Raw genomic sequence first — 10,135 nt, forward strand, 5'->3', positions numbered from 1 at the left:
AATGCAAGGTGTGGGGAAAACACGGATGATGAAGGCCTATTCCCAACCCTAAAACTCAGGGAGACTGAATCTGGCATTTTGGCCATTTAAGTGTTTATTAAGCATCTTGTATTTTCACATTCACTTTTCTGAATTCTTTCTCCTTCCTACCTTGAAATATTATGAGAAATCATTTGCTAAAGAGAAACCCAAGATACAGAGGCAGGAGAGAAGAGGACTGAGCCATTGCACTCCCTGAGTTTGGAGGCTTCTCCTAGGCCCACAAGCCCACCTGCTGTTTGCTCACCCCTCCCAATCCCTGGCATACTGCTTCATTATTTGTCATCTCCGGGTACTAATGAGTCACTTGGAGATCTCTCTCAGATCCTGAGTGGTGGATGGAAGCGTTCAGGGCTCCGGTGAAGCCAAAGGTGCCAAGTACTCAAGCCATTTATTATCAGCATGATGAACGCCAACAATGGGTTTATACTGTCAGATTATACACTTAATTTAATTAATAAAAAAATTAAGATCATCACCATTAACCTGCATTTGCTCAGAATGCCACAGGGGTGATTAGTTAGAACGGCACTGAAGGTTTTATAGTCCGCTCTAGTAAGAATTACTTTGGTACCAATTAGGATTTTCCATAATATCACCCCGTGTAATATCCCTACTACATTACACATTTTCTACAAGTGATTGAGCTCAACACAATGCAGACGCAATGTCACAGGACTCTCCCTCAGAGCGTGCATGGGAACTCCCACAAATGTTAACACGCTCACTAAGTGGAGAGGAGACCCTGCTTTTTTGTACTATACAAACCCATTTCAAGGGTAATGATTCTCTGTCACAGTCTTTCAGAGCAATGGGAAATTAGACTCACACATGGCTATGAGGCTTAGGGGATAAGGCTCTCCCTTGAACATCTCAGATCTAAAATGTTCCTTACTCTATATGGGAATTTTTATTTTTCAAGTCTATTTGACTTTGAATAGCTTACTTCTAGAGTCAAAGAAGACAAAAGCATTCAGACAATTTTTTAATAACTTAAAAAAATCAGTACATGAGTAATTCTGGTTCACTGAAGAAAAGTAAAGTGGGAAAATGCAGATTTAAAAGAAAAGAGTATAGAGAGTTCCCTGGTGGTCCAGTGGTTTGGACTCAGTGCTTTCACTGCCATGGCCCTGGGGTTCAATCCCTGGTTGGGGAACTAAGATCCCGCAAGCCTCGTGGCCAAAAAAAGAAAAAAAAGAGTATAAGAATCACATATGATCCCATCACCCTGAGAAATCCACTTATTACTAGGTTATATTCCTTTCCAGATTTTTTTCTATGCAAATAAAATTTTATATATTTTTAAAATATAAATGAGACCATATTATATATGCAGATTCATTCAACAACAATAACAACATCAACATCTTGTCAGGTCAATAACTATTTTTACATTTTTAAAAAAGTTTTATTACAGGTTTACCTGTATTCATGCAACTAATCACTTATTGTGGATTTCCAATTTCTTAACATTATAAACATTAACTATGGTGAACACCTTATTGGAAAAACCTTTGGTCACATTTTATATTATGTCTATATAATATATTCTTAGAAGTGGAATTGCTGTGTCAAAAGTTAGGTGCATTATAAGGCTTTTGATAGCCTTTGCCAAATCACCCTCCAAAAACCTTTTACCAGTATTTGTTCACATCAGTTTCCTCACCAAAAATGGGCTTTTAAAATTCTCATTCTTTTCTGTCTTTGCTGATTAGATAGATAAAAATAGTACTGTGTCAAAGAAATCTTCATAATCTGGGTCAGAAGGATGGGTGTGATCTGAGTTGGCAGAAAGTAGGAAGGGCCAGGGATGTGGCATAAGATATTAAATATTCAAATGTCATAAGGCTCCAATTATTCAGTAACATTTATTGAGCCCTCAGTCTCTGCCCAAGGGAGTTTCAGTTTGTGTGTGCGAGTGAGGGTGGGATGGTGCAGGAGGTCAGCCATGCCAACCGACAACATAATGCAGTGCGGAAACATGTAATGGAGAAGTGTGCAGGATGTTATGGGAGGATCTGCAGTCAGGGAAGGCTTCCGAGATGAGGCAGCCTGGAACTGAGACCTGAAGGAGGAGGAGGAATCGGCCAGTGGGTGGTAGCAAAGGCCGAAGGACGAATCCAGCATGGCTTAGGAAAGGACTAGATGACCTCTGTTCTTTCTACAGATTTGCTCTGACGACCTGCTACGTGTCAGGCACTGTTCTAGGAGGTGACAAATGAGAGACTAGATCCCCACCCTCACAAGGGTTTCTGTTCTAATGTGGGGACTGGGTGCCCCCCCCCCCCAACCCACGGAACCAACTGGTCTCAAAGAGAAGAGGAGCCTTGTTTGCCCTGTTCCATCGCGACATGCCCGGCGCCCAGAGCGAGGCCCCGATGAAATCTGGGAAGCCGTCAGAGATAAGGAAAAAATAAGGAGCAACCCGGATAAAGGGAAAGGAAAAAAATGAGTGAGAGATGAGTTGCCAGGGAAAGCGAGGGAAGCAGAGAAAAGAAGAGCGGGCCCAAGAGGAGGGGGAGATCGGGAAAGGGAAAAGAAAAGAGAGGAAGGAAGAGGGCGGTGCCTCCTGCGGAGCTGCTAACCCCGCCCTGACTCCTGGGGCCCTAACCCTGCAGCGAGGCCGGCCCGCCGCCTGCTCCTCGCTCCCGCCCCGCGCCAGTGAGATTAGACCGGGAGGAGAGAGGGCCGTCCCCAGAAGGCAGAGCAGGCCGTTTCCCTTGCTCAAATATTTATGTGCGCGGAAAGCAGCTGCAAGCCAGGTGGCTGAGCTGACAGCCAGGCCCTTCTATTTCGGAGGACTTTCTCATCAGGCTTATATCATCTTTGGTTCTGTGGCCTAACCAAATTGGACTTTTCATTTCTTAAAAGTATACCTGCTCCTCCCCCAAGTGTTTTTCCTCTCACTGCTTCTCAAAAATAGATACTAAAAACCTACGTCTTTCAGCCCGTCACGTTTCCTGGACTTGGCACATCCGGCTGTGAGAGTCACATCTGCTTAAGCCTCTTTTGTAGCCTTAGATTAGACACCTTGTGTCGGACTCCACCTGGCGCGACAACTTAGAAGAGATGAGAAAGTCGGCAGGAATTGGGAGAAAAAAAGTCATCCTGGGTTTCCTTCCTTCCTTCTTTTCCTTCTTTCCTTCCTTCCTTCCTTCCTTCCTTCCTTCCTTCCTTCCTTCCTTCCTTCCTTCCTTCCTTCCTTCCTTCCTTCCTTCCTTCCTTCCTCCCTCCCTCCCTCCCTCTCTCTCTCTCTCTCTCTCTCTCTCTTTCTCTCTTTCTTTCTTCCTTCTTTTGGGTTAGCACAACTTTACAAATACTTTCAGATTTTGTTTCATTTTCTTCTCCCTCCTAAAGCCGGCTGTCCATAAAAAATTCAGGATGGATGTTCATTCCCTAAATGTCTTGGATAATTGGATGGAATTTCCAGCAATGGTCAAGTATTTAGGATAAAAAAATATCTCCTGACTTCAGCAGTATAACCCAAAAACTCTCGTTAGTTACTCCACTTTAAGTATATATTTTTTTCTTCAATGTTTTAGGTGATGAAGATTAAAAGTGATCCCATAACAGTCAGTATAGTATTTTACATTCACTGACCTTTTGTGTAATTTGATATGTTCCTTTAGGAAGTCGGCTATGGCTGTGTTAGGTGAAAGCTTGATTTATAAACATTGTCCAGGGGTGTATGGGGAAGGAGTAGGAGGGAGTATGTATTTTGTTTCCATCCTGAGTTTTTACCTTTTGCATCCGTTCACACCATTTAACAATTCATTAATATATTTTTATTCTTCCTCCCCAAATTACTGCCACATTTTCTCTGTTAATGTGCAGTTTGAGAACTAGGCAGAGCTGAGATCAGAGGCCTTAGGGCTGGGTTGAATGGAGGGATATTTACCGGAAAAGACTCCAAATCATAACTGAGGGGGACAAGGGTGTGACTGGGAAAACAGAGCATCAAATCCAAAGGGAAATTCCCAACCAGACAGAACCCATTTCTGGAGTGCCTAGAGCATGACATAGGTAAGACCCCAAATTTGCCATAGGGGATCAGACTCCCAGTGATTGGTGCATATTATATGCCCCCCAAATCTAATTATTCACTTAACCAATATATTGTTCATTGGTGAGAAATACCTAGTTGTTCTCTCTGAAGTATCTTCCTCAAATAATAACGATAATGTTTTTCCCAAATAACCCTAAATTCAAAATTAGATGCCATTGGCACAATGTTACAAAATTTACAAAGTATTTCAAGTTCATCATCTCATGTAATTCTCACAGCAACTCTATGAGGTGCTTACAAATAATGAAATGGAATTTGATTGCATTTGACTTGCCCACTCAGATTAAAAGTGCACTTGAAGGATTACATCTAGACTCATGACAAAGAAACTACAGAACTAAAAATTTTTTTTAAATAGTCTAAAATTTACCAGAGAGAAGAGACTGATTATTTTCCAAACAATGACAGCTAAGCTGACAGCAGACTTCTCTATGGCAACATAATGGAGTAATACCTTCAAAGTGCTAAAGGGAGAAAAAAAAGGTGACTCTAGAATCTTATACCTAGCTAAACCATCCTTCAAAAATGAGTATGAAATAAAGACATCTTAGTCATGAAATTCTGAGAAAGTTTACCATCTACAGACCCACTGAAAAGTAAATCCAAAAGGAGTGGGAAGCAAGAAACAGCAGGGAGTAGACAAATTGGACATTTAATTAATTTACTTTTCAGAAGTCTAAACTATTATATAAAAGTGAAATAAAATCTCTACATAATAATAAATGATAAAGAAAACGAGAGAAGTTCAATCGGTTGTGAAAGTTGCTAAAACCTTGTCAGGAGGAGAACAACGCTGAACAACTTTACATTCTGCTTTAAAAAATATATAGTTTTATATGCAGGTTAACAAAGAAAGTTTCAGTTGTATCAACTTTTTTTACTTAAAAAAAATCTCAAGAATATATGGCTAACTTTTAAGATTTGTTCAGTCTGGGTAGTGGGTACACGTGTATTATCTGAAGTTTTCTGGATGTTTTACATAATTAAAAAAATTAAAGTCTCCTTTTCTACTTGTCAGTCTACAACAAAAGTGTTTAAAGTATATCCTCTTTCAGGAAAGAATCCCACTTGAGAATTTTAATTTAAGGAGATAGACAATAAAGTACCCAAAAGTGTAAATATAAGCATGTTTTCTATCCAAAGTTAATGATACTGAAAGTTATAAGTAAGCTTCTGGAAGGCAGAGACTTTTTCTATTTTATACCTGTGTCTCCCAAAGTGCTAGCACAGAACTTAGTATTAAGCCCTCAATAAATATATGTTGAAAGAATAAGTAATGTGCTAAATGTCAAGTGGTAGAGAAGTACGTGACATTTTAGAAAAATTTCCACCAAAAATATTTAAAATTTATATTCTGACCCAGCTGTGATTTGTATTTTGATATAAGTATAAATATTTTGATTTACATTTCGACCCAGCTATGCCAGAATAAAGCCACTTCCCTGATTTTCCCTTTCCTGTGAATTCTTCTTTCTCCTAAATATGTCTCAATCACATCAAGGGACAGGGTGATCAGACCTTCACTGGAAGCTTAACATTTTTAGTCTTCCTCATACAAGGGTGCCCTCCTCCATCTCAGCTGAGTTCCCCTCCCCAGTTCTGGCTGCCTCCTGTGTAAATTATGCCAAACTGTATTTCCCTCCCTTGTCATCCAACACCACTTCCCCCCTGTACTTCCTACTTTGATGAGTAGTAATACAAATAAGAATTATAGTCTTTTTGAACACACACAGTGTGCTGGTTATTACTCATATTATCCCATTTAATCCACAAAGAGTCTGTTGAGGTAGGTATTAGTATTTCTCCCATTTTACAGATGTGGAGACTAAGACCAAGGATTAAGGAACTTGCCTAAGGTTAGATAGAGAGCAGGTGAGCCTGACTCCAGAAGGTAAGCTCCTGACCAGTACAGTAGCCTGCATCCACCCAGGAGCTAAAGGAGGGGGCGAGGGGAGGGGCTAGAACTGGTATTGGAAGCACTGGGAGCCTCTCTTTCCCCGCTTCTAACCAGGAGCCGAACTCTGCCAATTTTGTCTCCTCCTAAGAACTAACATTTTTAAAGTGCTTGCGTCTGTGCCAGGAACTGTGTTCTGAAGGCTTCTAACATCATATGAGATGGAGTTATCATTAACATCCTCACATGTGGAGATACCGAGGCACGAGAAGGGACATATTGTCCACAAGGCTGGTGAACAGCAGGTGCAAGCCCAGGCAGCCTGGCTCTGGAGCCACGTTCTTAACCACTACTCTGGACCGCTTCTGGGCAGAGCCCCACTCCATTCCTACTCTGCCGTCCCCCTGCTGTACTTGACTTGAGCTCTTAGCATCTCTTTACTGAACTAATGCAATAGCCTCCTGTCTCTATTTCCAGGTTCTCCCCTCCCCTCACCCTAATTTTACTCTCCACACTGCCACCAGAATGGTCTTTTGGAAACAAAACTCTGATCGTGTCTTTTTTCAGCTGGAAGAAGCCCAAGATCCTTCCTCAGCACCTGCAGAATGAGTTCAGGCTCCTTAGCACGGCATTCTGGGCTCTTCCCAGGCTGGCTTGACCTCTGCGCCCCGTCTCCCAGCACTCCCGTAACCGCACCACCCACCCTGCTGCAAGGAACATGCCACGTCCCTTCGCATTCTCTGCATCTTTGCACACACTGCTGCTTCTGCTCAGAACGCGCTTGCCTGTCTTCTCTGGCTGGGGAACTTCTCATCTGCCCTCTGCCCAGCCCTCCAGCCCTCCCGTGTGCTTCTCACCACTGACCACAGCAACCATCGGGGCTATCTACAGTGACTCACACATCATCAGAACCTCCCTGGGCACAGAAAGGTCAGGAACTCCCAGCAGATGTGCACCTAGACCTGACTCGTCCTGGAGCTGCTTCTGTCTCGTCCACACACAGGCAGCTGCAGGGCTGGGGCCTCGAGACTGGCTGGTCCACAGGGCAGCAGGGTGGCCATGGTTCGGGATGGTTCGGGATGGTGGGGCCTCAGCACCCTGCCTGGGTTTCCAGCACAAACTGCTAGACTAATCAATGAACAGTGCATGGTTAACGTGTAAAATGGGTGTATCCTGCCCATGAAGCTGCATGGTGAGCCTCTGGGTGAAATCACTGTCTAATCCAAGGTGCAAGCTGGGGTCAGGGAGGCGGGACAGAATGAAGGACATGGTCACGGAGAGGACACCACACCCACAGCAACAGCCCCTGAGGAGACTCTGGAGAAGAGAGATCAGAACCGTGTTCCCTCCATCCCTTTTCAGGGGCAGGTATCATGATGAGACAACAATGAGATAAAGACCCTAGGTGTCCTGGAGAAAGGAAAGGGGATTTCTGCTCATCCAATTTTAAATACTGACTTTCAGCTCAACCCTGTGAGGCAGGCAGGGCAGACTTTACTATCTCCATTTTATAGAGGAGGAAACTGCGGCTCAGAGAAATGACATGATTTGGAAAGTTATGATATGAGTGAGTGGCAGAATTAAGACTGTAATGTAGGGTTTTTGGTTCCAGGTCACAGCTTACTCCTCTGCCCTAGGGCACCACCAGCCCATAAGGTGCTTTGGGTGAATTTGGAAGCTGTGTCCCCTTCCTCCAAGCGGGAGCAGGAGGTACCCACTTGGGCCGGCTTGGTGAGCAGGGCACCAGCTGGACCGCTGCCCTCTTACCCACCATGGCACATTCTACACAATCTAGGGGTGGCATTTACTCTTGGGTCCTGTTACTCTTCCCCGATCAGACTCCCCCATCACCTTTGGACCCTCTTCAGTGAGCAGCTCTGGTTGGAGGGCTGCCAGGCTGGTTGGTCAAAGGCAGGAAGTCTGTGGTTAGGGACCATGCTTCCCAGGGGTCGACCCCTTGGGTGTGCAGACGGCATCCATTACCCAGGTCCCGCCTGAACTGCCCCCCCAAAACTCTGTCCTCATGAAGTCTCCAATCTATTTAACATCTCCCCTGTCACCAGTGTCTTCTCTGACATTGTACAGCAAAGGACATCGTGTGATGGAGCACTTCAAACAGTGTGCGTGCTCTGTAAATATTAAATGATGACAGGATATTTTTTTTCAAAAAGATAAAGGTTCCCCCTCTTAGAACTCTTCTCTGTTGTACATCTTTGCCAAGAGTGGGTTAAGACGGTCCATCTTTCAGCAAGAATCAGGGTCTGGAGATTAGTGAAGTGAGAATTGGTCAGGTTTAATGGCACAGATAATATTTTATTTTTATTTCAATTTTAATACACTATCAACATGCAATGAAGTAAGATATACGGCAACACTTGAGGAAGGAACTGCCCTCCAACTTATCTTCAGTTACCAATCTGGGACCCGTTTCTCAAGTTATTTTTCTGCCAGTCTTGAGGATCTCAGAAAATTTTGGCGTCATCAAAATGATATATTAGGAAGGGTAAAGGTCACCTTAAACTTTGCACAAGAAATTGGAGTAGTGTTTGACCATGACACTTGGAAATTTTCTTCCCCAAAAGATATAAAGAAGCCAGTAAAAAGAGAAAACTTCTTTCCTCTGAACAATGACCTTTCTTCATTCTCTGATGGCACCCAAGATATTTATTTTGACCCCAGATAACATTAGATGTACAAATGGCTTAGTGAGCTAGGAAACTGGTCTAGCTGTGAAGACCCTCAGGATTGTAATTCTTTATTTATGTCTGTGGTTCCATTAGACTGGGTATCTTTTGGGTCAGAAACCTTACCTGATTCACTTTAGTGTCTCTGCCACCCAGCACACTGCCTGCCACATAGAAGGTACCCATTATAAGTTTGATGATTAACAATAATAATAACAGTAGTTAACATGTGTTGAGTATTTACAGTGGGCCAGATGCCTTTGTATTTTACGTGTAGCATTTTACATTGAATATTCAGTATAACCTCATGGGGTGGTATTATGGGTTGAACTGTGTTCTCTCCAAAAGTCATTTGTTGAAGTCCTAGCCTAGTCCTTATTTGGAAACAGGTCATTGCAGATGTAATTAGTTACATTAAGATGAAGTCATAGTGGATTAGGGTAGACCCCCTAATTCAATATGTCTGTTGCCCTTATTAAAAGGGGAAATTTGGACATAGACATACAAACAGAGAGAACACCATGTGAAGATGAAGACAGAGATTGGGATGATGCAAGCTGAGAAATGCCAAAGAGTGCCAATCAACCACCAGAAGCCAGGAGAGAGGCATGGAACAGATTTTTCCCTCACAGCCCTCAGAAGGAACCAACACTGTCTACACCTTGACCTGGAATTCTAGCCTCCAGAACTGTGGGACAATACATTTCTGTTGGTTAAGCCACTTTGGTTAAGCCAAAGTGTGATACTTTGTGACAGTAGCCCTAGGAAACTAATACAGAATACTATTACTATTGCCATTTTATAACTGAGGAAAACAGAGCCCCAGAGGAATTTAAGTAACATTCCTGAGATCAGAAAGATAGGAACTGTGGAGACCAGGAGAGGTTCTCAGGCTGTCTGACTCTCCATGACTCAGTACTCGACTTTCTGGGGGTGGCGGAAGGATGTTCCCGACTGGCTGAGACACCTGAAGGAGCTGTTCCACCTCCTGCTCTCCATTCGCTCTTCACGAAGCCAAGTTCATTGAGCCCCTATCCTGGGCACTGGAGTGCATGCACAAAGGCAGGAAATAATAGAGTTTCCCTCAAAGAGTTGACAGTACAACTGGGAAGACGAGAAAAGTGAAGAGCCTACCACACGCCAGGTGCTTCACAGGGAGTATGTCAGACAATTCCCCCAGCACACTATGAGGAAGGTGAAGCCTAGAGAGTGACATTGCTTGTCAACATCTTCACAGCTGGGAAATGATGGACCTGAGGGGCCCCATCCAGGACCCATGGTCTTTCTATTCCCCCTACCTCCTTGAAAACCTCCACAAAACAGCCCAAGAACCAAGACATAAACAAGTGAGTAATAATGGCCCAAGCATGATGGATTAGGCTCAAACTGGCTCCTGCCAACCCTGATATAGGGGCAGTGATGAGGACAAGGGACAGGGTTGGAGAGACATGG

This window comes from Balaenoptera musculus, chromosome 1 (assembly GCF_009873245.2).
Source record: "Balaenoptera musculus isolate JJ_BM4_2016_0621 chromosome 1, mBalMus1.pri.v3, whole genome shotgun sequence".
Taxonomy (NCBI): domain Eukaryota; kingdom Metazoa; phylum Chordata; class Mammalia; order Artiodactyla; family Balaenopteridae; genus Balaenoptera; species Balaenoptera musculus.